Here is a 17,901-nt window from a genome sequence, read left to right on the forward strand (position 1 = left end):
ACCTTTAGTTGCGTCAGGTTAAACCTTCCGCACATGGAGGTGGATATGACGCAATGCAATGCTTCATTCCAGAGTCCCGACCCTATTTCGATCCCCAGGTCTTCCTTCCATTTCTTTCTTGTTATGTCTAGTACGGTGTCAGCTCTCTCTACCAGTCGTTCATACATGTCGTTACAGTTTCCTTTACCTAGGATGTTCGTGTCAAGTAACTCCTCTAGTAGTGTCCATCGTGGCGGTCGTGGGTACGTCCATGTCTCCTTCTGTCGGAAGCTTTTAAGTTGTAGGTATCTTAGTTTTTTCCCCCAGCTTGCTGAAATCTCTCCGTCAGTTCATCCAATGTTGTGACCCTGCCGTCGATGTATAGGGCCCTGACTGTCAGTGTCCCCCCGTCCTGCCTCCACTTTTTAAAGGTGGCGCCAGTGAGCGCTGGGGCAAACCTATGGGCGTTGCAGGTGGGGGCTTTGTCCGACATTTTGGTCAGGCCGAATTGCTGCCTGATACACAATCAATACTCTTGAGTCCACGTGGAGTCATAGCGATTCAGCTTTAATCAGATAGAACTGTACCCAGCAGCGAAGTTACAGAAGTGAAGGCTGCTGGGATGGCATTGGTTCTTATACCCCGCCTCTCAGGGCGGGGCTATGTACATTGCCCAATGGTAGACCCCGCGGTCTAGTCAATGGTCATTCCTCTCTCTGGTACCGCAATATCTGGTATTACCACATTGCCGTAGTTGGTTTCAGGTCTGGAGAGTGGCTATTTTCCGGTTTAAAATACGTGATGAACTCCAAGCGTGCCAGAGGCTAGAGATCATAATTGTCTGCAAAATTAGTTATTGGCTTACAGTTTCATTATATATGCCTCACTGGCTGCAGCATCCCCAGGTATGTTGCGGAAGGTGGGGTGGAGGAAATTACATCATTGGATGGAAGGAGGTGGGGATGTGCAGTATACATTTACAGAGACCGACAGTAGTGCTGTGGAGGTGGGAAGCGCATCCTTGTTCCACCCAACTTCCTATGAAAAAAATTAAAGACAAATTTCCCAACCATTTTTTCAGCAGTCTGTTGAAATCTCTTTAGGGCCGGCATGATTAGACCACTGCAGAACTACATGCGCCAGTCAGAACATGGATGCCAAAGATTTTTCACAAATTCTGCTTAGAGGCCATGAAACAGTTGCAGGAGCGGACAATGCACCAAATCATTTTCAAAAGTACCTCCTGAACCCATAACCTTTTCCACCCAATAGGACAAAGGCACCACTTGAAGGATCCCCACCAAGCTACAGTCTTGGAAATATATCAGGATTCCTTCGCCATTGCTGAGCCAAAATCCTGGAATTCCCAATTTTACAGCATTGTGGGAAGACCTACAACACACTGACTGAATTAGACGTGGACATCAAATGATGCACTTGCCAACGACACATGAATGATTTAAAATAAAAGAACTGCCCCTTCTTGGTATATTAAAACTGAATCAGTATAGATGTATGACTGCCATCAGACATGCCGACAATAATTTGCCTTATACTCAAAAACCAGTTCCTGTTGCGTCCAGTTACACCAAAAGAAAACTCAAAATGCACACCATTGTCTTCTCTGCAAAATCGAAGGTGAATAAAGTAAGGGGAAAAGATTCCCTCTGGTCACTATGATTTGCACTATTGCTAAATGGAGGTCACTCACAAATATGCCGCGTTAGAACATTGTGAAGAGGAAAAATGTTCCCTAATCATGAGGACATTTAAAAAATAATGGTTTGTGCACTTTGAGTCTTCTTCATTGTGGTTATATGGGCCAACAGTTCAATGGCTCACAATTTTCTTTACAAACTGTTTCCTCAATGCTAGGCTATGTCACAGAGGATCCCCCCCACCCCACCCCCCGCCTCTCCATTCTTCTTGAACAGAGTGCTAACTTGAGTTTGGATCTGTAACATTTTACGAAGCATTCAACAGAGATGGATATTGAGAAAAACAGTACAAAAGGTCAGAAAGTAACCACTCATTTTGAAGTTTATCCAATCAGAACTACTTCACTCCTTTCAATAGGAATCTTGATAAGGTTATAACATTTTGGACAGGTGTGCGATCTATTCCAGCCCCATTTATCCTGGAGTCACAACACAAGTGAATTAACAAATAATTCTTATAAAAATACTCAATCTTTGGCCCTTGGCGGCCCAATAATTACAGTCACCAGGTTTGTAGGTTGAAGCACAATTACTGTTTATTTATAACTGGAACAAATATGAAACATGTAGTGAGTACAACTGCTTAACATCAAACTAATACCCGACTCCTCCTTGAACATTCCCCCTTAATGGTTAAGGCCAGAATGCAAGAATCCTCGCTTCAGATGATGAGTTCTTCAGTGCACCTTCTTCACAGTATGAGTATGGTTAAATGGGCACGATTTTCTGAGCCCCGCTCCTGGCTGGTGAATCGGCGCAACCACACCACGACGCTCCGCCGGCGGCGAGCGATTCTCCGAGGTGCGGAGAATAGGCGCCATTTTCGCCGCTGCATTTGACGCACCGCGGCCATGGGCCGCTGGAAATGGCGGGGCCACCAATTCTCTGGCCCGGGTGGGCCGAGCGGTTGCGCGGAAAAAGATGAATCCTGCCGGCGCCGTTCACCCCTGGTCGCTGCCGGCAGGAACTCTGCGCGAAGGGTCAGGGGGCGGCCTGTGGGGCGGGGAAAAGCACTCCTCAACCGGAGGGGGGCCTCCGATGGGGTCTGGCCCGCGATCGGGGCCCACCGATTGGCGGGCCGGTGTCTCCCACCCCCGGGCCTACATTGTTGCGCGGCCGGCCCCTGAACCCCTACGCCATGTTGCGTCGGGGCTGGCGCGCTGAAGAAGTCCCCCGCGCATGCGCAGGTTGGCGCTGTGCCCATTTGGCGCTGGGAAGGGAGGCTGGAGTGGCGTGAACCGCTCCAGTGCCATGCTGGTGCCCTGTGGGCGACAGAATCGGTCATTCCCTTGCCCGTTTCGCGCCATCGTGAAACGCGACGGCGTTCACGACGGCGCAAACATATTGTCTACATTTTGGAGAATCGCCCCCAAAGTCTCAGGCTAAAGCCCGTCATGATCTTCCTTGTAGTTAGCAATATCTTACTCACAGGTTCTCTAAGAGTGGCCACGAGTTCTAATCGGCCTGCTCTGCTCTCTGCTTGCATCAGCCCCTTTCTGCAAAGAGAGAGTGATCAGATTCTGAGTTCTGCTTACATCAGCCCTTTTCTATAGAGGGAGAGAGAGTTGGTTCGCAGAGTGACCTTTTTAATGAGAATTCACTGTTTATTTATGGAGAAAACAGAGTGGGGAAAAAAGAGAGCTTTTCTCCCTCAGCTGCCAAAGCCAAACTAAAAGCACCTCAGGTCTCAGAGCCATCTCAATGGGAACAGAACCAATCACCACCTGTTACCAGGCAGGGCACCGGCGTTTTGGCCCATCCATTGACCACAAGCCACATCAATCAATCCAAATGATCACTGATGGCAGTCAAAAACAGCACAGCCTTCTGGATCTTCTTGTTTGAATTAAAGAGACAGGCTACTTCTTTGCCTTAAAGTCACATGTCCATTAAGCAACATGGATCAAAAATGTAACAGCAAAAATATAAAAGAAAGGAAAAAAAAGGGAGTAAACAGGAACAAACAAGAAGGACCCTTACAATAATTAGACACACGGAACGTAAATCTTTCACAAGTGAACTTGGCTCTTCTGTCAAGGGAAATTGGTAAAGATCTTATCGTGATGAGTGAAGAAAAAAGGTTGAGGTTGCAACCAAATGGATATTAGAAGAGGAACATCTTCAATATTTATTCATAACCATGACTTTTGGTGCAGACAAAAGTAACGTTAATTGTAGTTATGACTCTATTGTCCCATTTCAACTCCTTGTACAGGATAAGCATATTAATCATAGAGGAATTACTATAGAAGGTACTCTGCTAGCCCTCTTGTGCTCGATGGCAGCTACCTTGTTGTCTTGTTAGACATCCGTTTCTTAACGACTGTGTCATGATCAATGGTCATCACACAGCAAAGAGTATTTTTTTGAGAAGTGTTACATTTTTCATTTGACAAGGGATTCAGTCAAGATTTATCCTGATAACAAACTCAGAGAAATATTACTCCTGGGCATACGTACCAATATTATGGATGGGATTATACTGTAGCTAGCTTTGCCAAGCAATACTGGGTGCGGAGAGGATATTTGATTTCAGTGTGGCTCTTCCACATGCCAGAAAAACAAATTCCAGATGATGGGTCAGACTACAGATAATAGTGATATATTATCCCCAAAAGATAGGGATGAACCAATCAAGATACCACCACCAGCAATGACTGTTTCTTCACAATACTTATTCATTGAAGAAACACAGTAGGTACAGTGGCTGATTATGACTCAGATATATTTTTTAATAATGAGAATTGTTGACTGCTATTGAAAAATAGTTCTTAAACAATATGTTACCAAGACAGTGCAGAGAAATATGGTAAATACTGGGCCTTGAATTCTGCCTGAGTCAATGTCCAGCTCAGATGGTTGGGATAAATGTTTCATGTCTGCTGGCTGTAAGGGTCCAATGCAAAATGAAATGGAGCCGTCTCAGCCCTCTGCATTTTGGGTGCAGGTGGGCCCACAGTACAAAATTACTTAGAGAGGCCATATTATGAGTTGCGCAAGAAAAGGAAAGATCGAACCAGATCCTCAGCTCCGTGAGGCAGCAGTGCTAACCACTGCGCCACCCCCATCAGTGCATTTTAAGTAGTTTTCAACCAATAATCATTTAGCTGAGCAGAAATCAAATAGTCCTACACCCGAGAGATAAAACAGCAAGATTTATTTTGGGCACATATTAAATTCCAAACTTTCTAATATCTGTGCAATTTTGCTGAAGGCTGATGCTTAAAGTGAGTTAGAGGTTGGTGGCATGTCCCTGATGACCTGTTAAAGAGTGTGGTAACTGGTCCATGATACAACTAAATTCAGAGTATAAATATCAATTGTTTGTTTATTTGTTTATTCCCTTTAGAGCTTGTGGCAAAAAAATTACTGCATAAATGTTACACTTCGAGATGATTGGCTTTGGCTAATTATGAACATTGCACACTTTTGAGCTCTATAATCCCTTTAAGGCTCTTTTGATAAAGCATGCTTGGTTACTTTATTGTATTCAACTGGTCACACTGACACATTCAGTTCCAATGCTAGTCATGTCATACATTCTGTCGATATTTGTCTGCTGGACGTCTTCCAAAAGTCTTATACAGTGACAGTCAAGGGTGAGATGTACAGGAATTGCACAATACACTGACATTTCTGTGGAAAATTCCAGTCAAATGCTGCACGTATCTGAACATCTTCCAAGACAATGTTCTGCACTGCTTTTTTTTCTAATTGTAGAAAATTGATGCTGACATCTGAAGGATTGTGGTATGAGTCCATTGTTGCTGCAGGCACGATCAGCAACAGAGAGCGCAGGTCAGAAATGCAAACGTTTGCTGCCTGAATTGACCTGGTTAACAAAATATTTGGTTGCTTACTTACTTTGATAGTCATGAAAATCAGAGAGCGTCTTATTTTTCAAGCACCCTGGGATGAGCTTGAGGGTCATTCTTTCATTTGCGGGGTGGGGAGGGAAGGAAGAAGGGAAGGAGGGAGGGAAGTTCTCAGAAGCCTGTCTTTTCCCCTTAATGATCCTGAATACATTGGAAAAGGATGACTTTTAGGACCATAGACATTTCATAGAAAGGTATTGTGACGGCTGGGTAAGGAGGGGTAGGATGACTCCTCTCTTTTTCCACTTCTCATGTGACCACAACAGGAGATTTTTAGAAAGTGTACGCTTGCCAATTCAGTAAGTGTTTAACTGTTTAAGTGCTGTGACTGTAAAAGACACACATGGACAGGTTTCCTTGCAAGTTTCTAAAAGAAAAGAAACAGTATTTATTGTACTTATTACCCAATTTAAATAAAAGTAATAAATCTTCTCAATCTCTCAAATGTGCATATATATATTAAAGAGTTCACATATGTGCACACAAGTAAGTTATCGAGTGGCAGGATTCATTTACAAGTCCAAAAAAACCTCAGTTGTATATGGGTCTCGTAGATTGATGCCTTGAATGATTCCAGACTGAACCTGATTCCCATGGAGGGATGATTTTAAAATGTTGATGGGTAATTTCCATTTGGTCTCCTGTAGTCAGTAGTGCTGGGTTGGTTTTTCAACACTGTCTGTGTCATTTAGCTGGTCAAACAATAGGCAATGCTCAAACCTGCAAGGTGGATTGGGAGAGGGATAGAGAGAGAGAGAGCCCACTCAGAGTACTTCCTCTCCAGTGTCTCTTCCTTTTCTGTTCTGACTGGTCTGAAGAAAAGCTGTTTCTCAAACTCAACTAACCAGTTACATAAATATGGTCTTAGCAGGTTGATTCCAGATCTATGGTTTAGACATGATTAGATTATGGTTGGAAGAGCTCCCTTCTCAGCCATAGTCCATTGGCCAAGTGATTCTTGGACAAGTGAACCAGCGCAGACGCAATGGGCCGAAGAGACTTTTTTATGCTGTATGAATCTATGATTGCATCGAATGGCTTTTTGCACACTCAGCTAAAAACACAGATGATTGGATGTTTTGTGAATAGTTCAAGAGATGGGATCATTCACAATCCTCTAAGGTGATTGCCTCTGATGGATTCTTCTCGACAGCTTGATTCCATTTTAATGGCTTTGGAATTTGTAGGATTCAGTTTTGCAAATGTTTGGCCATCTTAGAAGCTGCTCTGCTAAGTAACTAAAAGGCTATTGTTCAGTCTTTTAAAACCCAACTTTCAGCCCAATAAACAAATAAAGTCATTTTTGACATAAAGCATAGCGTAATCTGTATTGCATGTTGCATATTGATGAGGGTCAAGGGGATCAGGGGTTATGGGGAGAAGGCAGGAGAATGGGATGAGAAAACTATCAGCCATGATTAAATGGCGTAGCAGACTCGATGGGCTGAGTGGCCCAATTTTGTTCATATCTTATGGTCTTATGGTCTAAGGTCCGATAGCACGTGGTTAGAACTTAGCCAACACGGTGGATTAAATAATATGATCACTGCAGCGAAATCTGTGACTTTGAGTGCTAGCCTTTCAGCCTGAGATGTGACAATAGGGGGGAAATGTGTTCATGTAGCATTGATTCTCGCAATGCGACACACACTTACACTGATTCCCTGTTGAGGGTGGGAGAGGGGAGTAGTGTATGCTGCACAGGCAAGAACCTATGGTGCCACCTGTCCCTGGGGAATCAACGTAAGTCTGTGTAGCAATGCCGAAATCAATTTCTCCTCCATAGGTTTTTAAAATGCATGTTTTTCATCACAGCAGGAGTTAGTCGAAGAGCGAGAGATTGCTGAAATGTACAAAACAATATGGTGCTGTGGAGCATGGATAAAAAGTTGTTTACAATAAATATATGGGTCAAGGAAAGATGGCACAGACATGTAATAATAATAATAATCTTTATTGTCACAAGTAGCCTTACATGAACACTGCAATGAAGTTACCGTGAAAATCCCTTTGTCGCCACACTCTGGCACCTGTTCGGTTACACAGAGGGGGCGTTCAGAATGTCCAAATTACCTAACAGCACGTCTTTCAGGACTTGTGGGTGGAAACAGGAACACCTGGAGGAAACCCACGCAGACACGGGGAGAACGTGCAGACTGCGCACAGATAGTGACCCAAGCCGGGAATCGGACTTGGGACCCTGGCGCTGTGAAGCAACAGTGATAACCACTGTGCTACCGTGCACTAAGGAGCAATTGATTCTTAGCCGTACTATCAGGGCGATGTAGAGAGAAAGCTTTGCTTTGCATCTAACCAGTGCTACATCTCACCTGGGGGTGGAGTGGGGGTGGGGAGTGGGGGGGTAGGGGGGGGTTAATGCTGATGGTGATGGGGTAATTTTTTATCAGGAATAGGTAAATGCTGCCAGCAGGAACCTTGCTTATTGGAAGCATATATCAGAAATGTGGGCATGCACAGCCAATGATTTTGTAAATGATAATTGTATTGTGAACCTCCCACACAAATAATAAGTAATATGGCTGTTGCTTAATATTTTGTTTTTTTTAGTTCTTCTGGTGCTCAGCATGGAGAAGAATGTTTGTTCAGGAGAAATTGGACACATTTCATTTCAAATCTCGATAGTTGTAACATTGTTGGTATTGTATACCTACATAAGTACAATATTGGCACCTTGGCAGTGCCAGCCAGGCACCTTTGCAGTGCACCAACCAGCTGGTAGTGCCACCTGGGCACATTGGCAGTGCCATGGTGCCAGGTTGGCAGCACTAGAGTGCCCAGGTGGCACCAGGAGGGCCAGGGTACCATCCTGCCCAGAGGGAATGCACCTGGGGCCTCTGATCCCACAGAAGACCCGATGAGTGCCATTCCAGCTGATTCCCTTTTCTGGTTTGTGGGGACCAGCACTGAATAGCGCTTGCTTGAGGTCTCCAAGGTGAGGGGGTTAAATCCCATGTGTTGGTTAGATCTCGGGGCTGCATATTACAGAGAGACTAGCAGTCTCACTCTAATATGCCGATTTGTCAGTGGGTGATCCCACCCACAATGGGCAGGATTCACATCGCAACGCCTCGCTAGATTTTGTTAGATCTTGTGAGGCATGGCGAGCTGGGTAGATCCCAGAAGATGGATCACCCGGCATCCAACGGCTATGCCACAATGCTTTTCAGGCAAAATGTGGCCGGCAGATCCCGCCTATGTTCTCCCGCCGGAGGCGATCGATTTATGTTCCCCCTGGGAGCGCAAATTGCGAAGCAATTCAGTAGAAGGAATTCCTAAGGGAATCCCGCTATCAGGTCGGCATTTTTACGGGGGCAGCCTGGTAGCGAAACCCGAACACCGGCCATCCTCCAGTCCCCCTGTTGCCCCACATCCCCGCACCGCAAAGCAACCCCCCACCTCTGGATTTCCTGGGTGCAACCCCCTTCGCCAAGTACAGGCATGACCCAACCTGGCCCCCTCCCGGGACTCCATAACTAGGGAGACCCCTCCCCGAGGTCACCATAACAGAAGACTGGCCCACGGACCCCCTTAATAGTGAGAACCCCCAGGAACCCCCTTAATAAGGAGACCCCACCAGGGACCCCCCTTAATTGGGAGACCCCACAGGGAGCCCCGAACTAAAGGGACTCCTACCAGGATCACTTGATGGAATGAACATCTCCACAGGGACCCCCTAACTGAGGGCCTCCCCAACAGAGGTGCCCTAACTAGAGGGACCCCAACAGGCACTCCTTGACTAAAGCCATTTGCCCCCCCTCCCCCCACACACGCACACATACCCCCCCAAGAAAAGAGACCCCTGACTCTGGAAGCTATGGAGCAGTCAGACAGGGGTAGTGAAAAATAAAATAATTACAGCTGTAACACTTACCTGGAAGCACCATGTGTCCATTCCTGGAAGGAGAACAGCTGTGACTTATGTTTAAACCCCTCAGATCCATTAGCAGCAAACCACTCATTCATTCCTAGCATCATGTATTAGTGACTGGAAGTGGTGAAACCCCAATGTTTACAAACATAATCCACATCAAAGAGAGTTAAATGTATTTCAATCACTAAGTGTACTGAAGTCTGAAACCACAATGTTTGCAAACATAAACCGCATCAAAGAGCGATAAGTGCATTGCAATCACTCAAGCTTGTGATTGCAATACACTTATCGCTCTTTGATGTGGTTTATGTTTGCAAACATTGTGGTTTCAGACTTTAGAGTCACTCATCCATGAAGTGAGATGAATGAATCAAGAGTGTAGTTGTTATGTGGAAGCTGTCAATCACAGCCCACCACTGGAAATGAATCAATCAATGGCTTGCAGCTAATGCATCTGAGAGGTTTAAGGAGAGGTCACAGCTGTTCTCCTTCCAGGAACAGGTAAGTGTTACAGCTGGAGTTCTTTTCATTACACCTGTCTGGACTGCTCACTAGCTTCCAGACAGAGGTCTCTTTTGCAGGCTGGCACGGTGACATCAGTGACACCCAAAGGTCAGCTGGGTCCCACAAGGTCCAGATCCTCTAGAGGATTCCCGCCAAGGGCATTTCAGGCTATAGGGTGTGGAAGGCAGCAGGCTGCTGCCTCTTCTGATGTACATCCTGGAAAGACACCTAAACATAGAGCTAGGCCACGCAAGATTAAGAAGTTTTAGGAGCAGAGTTGACATGGGTGAAGGCAGATGCATAGTTAGGCAGTAGATAATTGTAACTGTAAATGATCAGCATTAAAGATTAGCGCACGTCAAAGCCACAACTAGTCCATCTTTGAACGCTTTCCCACAAGGAGTTTATCCCCCCCATCTGTACTCAGATCCTCCTACAGGCCTTCCAAACAATCCCAACAGTGCGTGCCCTTGCGACCCAAACTGAGAGACATCTTGGAATGACTCATTGAACTCTAGGCCTTGTCCATTTCTACACCCTCCCCCAGGCGAGTGCTTGGGTCAAATAAATGTGTCTTTAACCCTCACTCAGATCTGAGGCTAGGAGTCTGTGTGCAGTCAGAAGACAGGAGGGAGTCAGATTTTAGCAGAGCCAGAGGAGCATCACCGCTTTCCTCACAGCATGTCATCAACTTGCTGACACTGCCAACCCAGGCCCTTCACCCTGGTGCGATATCAATGAGACCCTCTGAGACGGGTGGGAAAGCACGATTCTTGGTGTGAGAGTGGAGGAGTTCCGGGAAGGGGGGTGAGGAGGGTGGAAAATGGTTCTTGGAGAGTGGGGGGAAAGGAATCTGAGAGTGTGGAAAAGTGTTTTAGGTTGCAGGGGAGATGTTGTTGAGCACCGAGACACCAAGTTCCTAATTGGCATATTTGGAGGTTGTGGGAGCCTTACTGGTCCTCCTGGTATGTTGGATCCTTGCCGTTGCCTGTCCTCCATCCTCTGGGTCCTACTTGGGCTCTCCTGGTCTGCCTCCTCCTCAGAGGAAGCTGCATGTTCATTCTGCTCCTCCAGAATGTTGCCCCACTGCTGCGCCAGGTTATGGAGGGCACAGCAGACTACAATGATGCAGGAGATTCTCTGGGGGCTGACCTGCAAAGCACCACCAGAGCAATCCAGGCAGTGGAACTGCATTTTTAGCAGCCCGATGCATCACTCAATGACAGTCCAGCTGGCAGTATGGGCCTCATTATAATGGGACTCCACTTTGGCTTCGGGCCGCCGCACTGGCAGCATCGACCATGACCTCAGTGAGTATCGCTTGTCTCCCAAAAAACCATCAGCCTGGGATGGTCCTTGAAGACTCCGGGGATCTCTGAGTTCCCCAGGATAAAGCTGCCATGCACCCTTTCAGGATAGTGTGCATACACGTGCATGATCTTGAGGCGGTGGTCGCATGTGATTTGGACATTCAGGGAGTGGAATCCCTTCCAGTTGATGAAGGGCACTCCCTGATGCCACGGTGCTCTCAAGGCGACATGCTGCTGTTGATGGACCTGAGGCATCCTGGCAATGGCAATGCATCCTGCAGCCCAGGCATCTTGGTCAGCCTGGTCCAGGTCAAAGTGAATGTAGTAGCATGATCGGGTATACAAAGCATCCATGACCTTCTGAGGTACTTGTGGGCTGGTGATTGTGAAATGACACACAGGTCCTCACTCGAGCCCTGGAATGACCTGGTGGCAGAAAAGGTCAGGACTACTTTGATGTTCACAGCTACCAGGAGTGGGTGTTGTCTTTCTTGGGTCCTCAAGGAATCTTCGGCGGCACATGGCAGCCTCCTCTTATACCTAATGAGTGGCCAGGTCTTGAGCTTGACCACCGGGCGGCCCACTATTTTTCTGCTGCAGCCTCCGCTCTGGGTTGGCCTTGCCGCAGCCGACGACGTATGTCTGCCACCACAGCATTATTACAGGATTATTGCCAGTCTGACAGGCTGTATTCCAAAATTCATTGTTACTTTGGAAGGAATAGGAGAAGGAGAGAGAGAGAGAGACAGTTAGTAAGACTATTCAACTTGGGACCCTCAATCCCTCCCAACACACCTTGTTCTCATAATTCTGGAGGCTGACAACCCTACTTCACCTCCGACCACATGCACCATCTCAATTAGCAGCTGGCCATAAAAACATCATCACCTCAGAGGCCATGGGCACTGCCCGCACCACCTCTTAGTCGCCAATGGTCTCCCGTCCAGCTGTTTCTTCTCTTCACATCAGCTGCAGTAGGACCTTCATTGCTATGGCTCATGGACAACCAAGTGAGGCATGATGGCTTCTAGATCCTCCAGTGTATTTAGGTGGTCACTGCTGTGAGGCGCAAGCCTACCCCTCGCAATGCCCAGCCCCAACCTTCAATCCTTGATAACTAAGGATTCTATCGTTAACCCTGACTTGGAAAGTGAGGCAGCTGAGAGTGGTGAAGGATATATGATGATGTCCATTTCAATGGATGAGCATGACTGGCAGGAATGTGACAGGACACACGTCCTTTCAGAGGCAGATAGGGTCAGACCAGTCTGGACTGTGGACACCCGGGCTTGTACAACTCGCAATCTTATTGCTGTCGTGCCATAAGACTCAAAGCATCTATGCAGTCAATGCATGACCTATGACTTAAAGTACAACAGGGAGTCAAATATTGCTCCAATCCCCTACCCTTAACATGACTGTCCTACTTTCTCTCTCTCAGAGTGACATGAAGCCAGCACCTTGGACTGGCAGCTTTCAGTCTTTAGACAAAACAAGATCAGGAGCCCTGATTCCCCAGGCCATTGGCAACAACATGTGGGAGATTGTGCTCATGTCAGGAATAACAGTGGCTATGAAAGGTCCTCATTGGTGGAATTCTTCCACTTTTATTTCTGAGTGGACCCACCTTCTATTATGGTGAAAACTAACTTCCAGGAAAGGCAGGCAGTTCAGACTAGTTTCAAAAAATCTCATTCTAAAAATAATGAGCTCAGACATAACATTCTAGGAAACACTTCAGAGTTCATGGAGCATGAGGTGCTTTGTTAATGTTCAAAATGCCACATTGGTTGAGGCAACAGCTGCCGGACCTGATGCTTGGAATAGTTAATGGGATGTGCAATGGGATGTCTGCAAAAAACCACGGAGCCTTTAAATCTAACAGAGAGCAGAGTAGACATTGAAATTGGCAAAAAATGAAATACATCAAACTTTTCCATACGCTGAGGGATGACTAGCCACATGACTCCTGGTCTAGCAGGGAGACCTCTGACCTGAAACCCTCCAGCCCAGCTCATTCACAGCTTCTTTGAAGGCCCCCCCCCCCCCCCCCCCCACCCCCCCACCACCACCACCACCCCATGGCAGCAGCTGATTTGCCCTTGGGCACCCTGGAGGTAAGTGATGAGTGTTACTGACCACCTTGCTTTCCTTCGCAGTCCTAGGCATGGGGTCCTGCTTTTTTGTGGCTTCCTGCTGGGAATGGGGGGAACATTGCGGGAAGCTAGAAGATCTGGCATGGAACTCACTAATCAAATGTAAATGCATTCAGATAATAATAATCGCTTATTGTCACAAGTAGTCTTCAATGAAGTTACTGTGTAAAGCCCCTCGTCGCCACATTCCGGTGCCTGTTCGGGGAGGCCGGTACGGGAATTGAAGCCGCGCTGCTGGTCTTGTCCTGCATTACAAGCCAGCTGTTTAGCCCACTGTGCTAATCAGCATCTTACACTTTCTGGGTGAGATCTGGGGTGGGATTCTCGGAGCCTCCGCACTGAAATCGCAATCGGCGCAGGGACAGAAAATGGGCATTGACGCTGAAATCCGGCGTGACATTGTTCCCACGATTCTCCGATCCCTGGAGAATTGCCGTGAATCGTGCGAGCACGGTCTTCGCGGAGCGGGTAGGGGGCCATTGACAGAGGCCCCCGCGGCGATTCTCCAAGTGTAACTGACCGACTTCCCGATGGATTGGGTCTCATTGTCTCACCCATCGGGAGCTCAACGTGGCGGCTGCGAACTCAATCCGCGGCTGCTTTGGAGGGGGACGGAGGGATCCTTCACCGGGGGGGGGGGAGTGGCCTCATGGACGGCCAGGGCAGCGATCGGGCGGCACCGATCCGCGGGCGGGTGCGATCTCGGGAAGACCTACGTTACAGGTACTGCTTCGTGGTGTGAGTCTGCCATGTCGCAAGGGGCGGCCGCCAGAGGCGCATGCGCGGACTCCCGACCGGAAGTGCAGGGCCCCGTATCCGCAGCCAGAGCTGCGGGAAGCACTCTGGGGCCCTGCTCGCCCCCTGCAAAGAACAAAGAAATGTATAGCACAGAAACAGGCCCTTCGGCCCTCCAAGCCTGCGCCGACCATGCCGCCCGTCTAAACTAGAATCTTCTACACTTCCGGGGTACGTGTCCCTCTATTCCCATCCTATTCATCCATTTGTCAAGATGCCCTTTAAACATCACTATCGTCCCTTCTTCCACCATCTCCTCCGGCAGCGAATTCCAGGCACCCACTACCCTCTGTGTAAAAAACTTACCTCGTACATCTCCTCTAAACATTGCCCCTCGCATCTTAAACCTATGCCCCTTAGTAATTGACCCCTCTACCCTGGGAAAAAGTCTCTGACGATCCACTCTGTCTATGCCCCTCATAATTTTGTAGACCTCTATCAGGTCACCTCTCAACCTCCTTCGTTCCAGTGAGAACAAACCAAGTTTATTCAACCTCTCCTCATAGCTAATGCCCACCACAGCAGGCAACATCCTGGTAAATCTCTTCTGCACCCTCTCTAAAGCCTCCACATCCTTCTGGTAGTGTGGCGACCAGAATTGAACACTCTACTCCAAGTGTGGCCTAACTGAGGTTCTATACAGCTGCAACATGACTTGCCAATTTTTAGACTCAATGCCTCGGCCAATGAAGGCAAGCATTCCATATGCCTTCTTGACTACCTTCTCCACCTGTGTTGCCCCTTTCAGTGACCTGTGGACCTGTACACCTAGATCTCTCTGACTGTCAATACACTTGAGGGTTCTACCATTCACTGTATATTCCCTACCTGTATTAGACCTTCCAAAATGCATTACCTCACATTTGCCCGGATTAAACTACATCTGCCATCTCGCCGCCCAAGTCTCCAAACAATCGAAATCCTGCTGTATCCTCTGACAGTCCTCATCGCTATCCACAATTCCACCAACCTTTGTGTCGTCCGCAAACCTACTAATCAGACCAGTTACATTTTCCTCCAAATCATTTACATATACTACAAACAGCAAAGTTCCCTGTACTGATCCCTGCGGAACACCACTGGTCACAGCCCTCCAATTAGAAAAGCACCCTTCCATTGCTACTCTCTGCCTTCTATGACCTCGCCAGTTCTGTATCCATCTTGCCAACTCACCCCTGATCCCGTGTGACTTCACCTTTTGTACTTTTTGCGAATTGCAGAATCATTCTGGACTTTCTTAGGGAAAGTCCAGAGTGAAACGCCCACGTTTTGACGCTGGCGTGGGGACATCGTCCCATTATTAGAGAATCCAGCCCTGGTTCGTGCCACGGGGAGGGCCCAGGAAGATTGAAACAGTCATGCGCCCAGCGCAAATCCTGTTTTTCTGACATCACCCCCATAATATCTGACGGCTCTCTTTTGAAGCAATGTACTTAGTGACACTCCCTCCCCTACTCCTTGTAGCCCTGCATGTTCCTCCTTTTCAGGTAACAATCCAACTCCCTTTTGAATGCCTGGATTGAACCTGACTTCCTCATAAGCTCAGGCAATGCATGCCAGGACCAACCACTCACTGTATGAGCGAAGATTTTCATAATGTTGCCATCGCTTCTTGTGCCAATTACTTTAAATCATAGAATCACTACAGTGCAGTAGGAGACCATTCCCCCATCGAGTCTGCATTGACCCTTGGAAAGAGTACCCTACCTAGACGCACCATCCCCGACCCTATCCCCTTAACCCAGTAAACCCACCTCACCTTCTGGACACTAAGGTGCAATTTGCCATGGCTAATCCACCTAACTGCACATCTTTGGACTGTGGAGGAAACCGGAGCACTCGAAGGAAACCCACCCAAACACGGGGAGAATGTGCAAACTCCACACAGACAATCACCCAAGGCCAGAATTGATTCCGGGGGTACCTGGTGCTGTGAGGCAGCAGTGCTAACCACTGTGACACCGTGCCAACCCCTCCTATTTTCAATAGTTTCACCAGTGGGAACAGTTTCTCTTATCTACTCTGCCCACGTTCTTCATGATTTTGCTTGCCTCTTTTCAGATCTCCTCTCAACCCTTTCCTTTCCAAGGCAAACTGTTCTAACTTCCCCTGTTTATCCCTGTTTATCTTTGTAACTGGAGTTTCTCATCCCAGGGACCATTCTCATTTTTCTCTAATCTTTTCTGCACTCTGTCTCATGCTTTCAGATATTTTCCAAAGTGAGGCACCCAGAACTAGATGCAATTCTCCACTTAAGCCTGAACCAGTTCAGGTTTGCCATAACGAGGGCAGCACGGTGGCGCAGTGGGTTAGCCCTGCAGCCTCACGGCGGCGAGGTCCCAGGTACGATCCCGGCTCTGGGTCACTGTCCGTGTGGAGTTTGCACATTCTTCCCGTGTTTGCGTGGATTTCGTCCCCACAACCCAAAGATGTGCAGGCTAGGTGGATTGGCCTCGCTAAATTGCCCCTTAATTGGAAAATATTAATTGGGTACTCTAAATTTATATCAAAAAAAAGATTTGCCATAACGTCTTTGCTTTTATATTCTATTCCCCTGTTTATAAAGCCGAGGTTGCTTTATGCTTTATTAGCTGTTCTCTCGTATCCTATCCTGCCACCTTTAATGATTTGTAAACATGTCTACCAGGTTCCCCTGTTCCTGCACCCACTACAAAATTGTACTCTTTATTATATATTGTCTTTCCTCATTCTTCTTCATAAAATGCTTTGCTTCACAATTCCTTTTTTGTCACAGGACCTCAAAGTATTGGAGCCCTCTGTCTCCTGTTCCACCTGTGTGAAGGTTTATCCATTTCACGACATCCTAATTTAAATTATTTTTGAATTACCTTTCATTCTTAATGGTGTCTTACATGGTCTTTGACACTTAACCCTCTCAATAACAAAATGAGGTGGATCAAAAATGTTCTCTTGCCAGAAAGATTGACATGCTCCTGCCGCCGTCTATTAAACAAATTACTTTGCGATGCGGAGACCGACATGGAGGGAAGCCATATACCCGATACCCAGGCCACCCTGAAGCTGAAGTCCGAGGATGGAAATGTCTCCAACACCCTCCACCATCCCAGAGAATCTCAGGTGTTATCTCTGCTCGCATCCCCATCCCATGAAGTAGCATGAGGCCTTTGGACACCCTGAGGGAGGATCAGGTGATGGAGCCCGGAACACAGCCCGGAACCTCGGACTCACCCCTCCTGTCCCTGGTGCACCTGTTGGGTAGTGGGTGGCACCACACCATCTGGGGCACCCGAGCAGCAGCTGGGCCCGTCCAGATCAGGTTGCCCCAGAAGATGCCCGCGAAAGGGGACCCATGTCCTTGCCAGACAGGAGCCACTGGAGTGAACATGTCATGAAGGATTCCACTGACTGATGCAGATTACTCCGTGGCTGCTGCATGTGAATTCTGGCAGTACAAGCAAAAAGAATTCCACTTCTTCCAGCTGCTGTGTGACCATGTGTGGGAATCACAGCAGGCCGCCTCCACTCCTGATGTAACGACTGGGGATCCAACGAGGCATAGCGTTATGGCCCATAAGGCCAGAAAAGTAGACACCAGTTAAGTTGGCACGGATGCAGGGCACAGTTTAGTGACAGGGGCTAGGGCATTGATCTGCATTTGTTCACATTATACACCTGTGCACAATGTTACAA

The sequence above is a fragment of the Scyliorhinus torazame genome, chromosome 5, assembly GCF_047496885.1.
Source record: "Scyliorhinus torazame isolate Kashiwa2021f chromosome 5, sScyTor2.1, whole genome shotgun sequence".
NCBI lineage: Eukaryota > Metazoa > Chordata > Chondrichthyes > Carcharhiniformes > Scyliorhinidae > Scyliorhinus > Scyliorhinus torazame.